This window comes from Sinocyclocheilus anshuiensis, unplaced genomic scaffold (assembly GCF_001515605.1).
Source record: "Sinocyclocheilus anshuiensis isolate Anshui unplaced genomic scaffold, SAMN03320099.WGS_v1.1 scaffold1077, whole genome shotgun sequence".
Classification (NCBI taxonomy): Eukaryota; Metazoa; Chordata; class Actinopteri; order Cypriniformes; family Cyprinidae; genus Sinocyclocheilus; species Sinocyclocheilus anshuiensis.
This window is the reverse complement of record NW_015557123.1, coordinates 106,665-107,129: the sequence shown is the minus strand read 5'-3', so window position 1 is coordinate 107,129 and position 465 is coordinate 106,665. Positions and strand designations below refer to the sequence as shown.

The 465-nt window shown below is 37.0% G+C and overlaps 1 protein-coding gene across 2 annotated transcripts in view; it reads left to right on the top strand.

Annotated features, from left to right (window-relative positions):
* Positions 1 to 465, top strand: part of LOC107677835 (collagen alpha-5(IV) chain-like) — a 50,534-nt gene that overhangs the window by 15,333 nt on the left and 34,736 nt on the right. The gene's annotated exons all lie outside the window — the stretch shown is intronic.

Here is a 465-nt window from a genome sequence, read left to right as displayed (position 1 = left end):
CTTGACGTTTGAGCTTGTGGGGGCAGGGCCAAACCGAACCGGTGGATTTGGTCAGATGTACTTTTAAACACATTTTAGTTTTGCTATAGTAAATATTCACATTCACATAGAGCAGTGGCAAGTGCCACTGAGAGGTTGTCATGGTAACCACATACATTGCCCACGAATTACAGCTGCGCTTCTATTTTGCCACACTAAACTTATCAATAAACACGTTTAAAATGCACAATAAACATGTTTGTCAAAACGATCTCAAAGGAGGCTTTTATTAAGCAAATCAAGGAGTGAATTACTCATACACTGTTTTTAAAACAGACATTTGTTGGGCTGGGCTTGATTCAAGCTAATGCACAATGAGGCGGCGCACACTTTTTATTTAGTCTTATTGAATAGACGATAAACAGTTTGAATTCTAAAATCTATTTAAAGGTTGTGTTCTGTGAAAATTAAATAACATTTGGATGT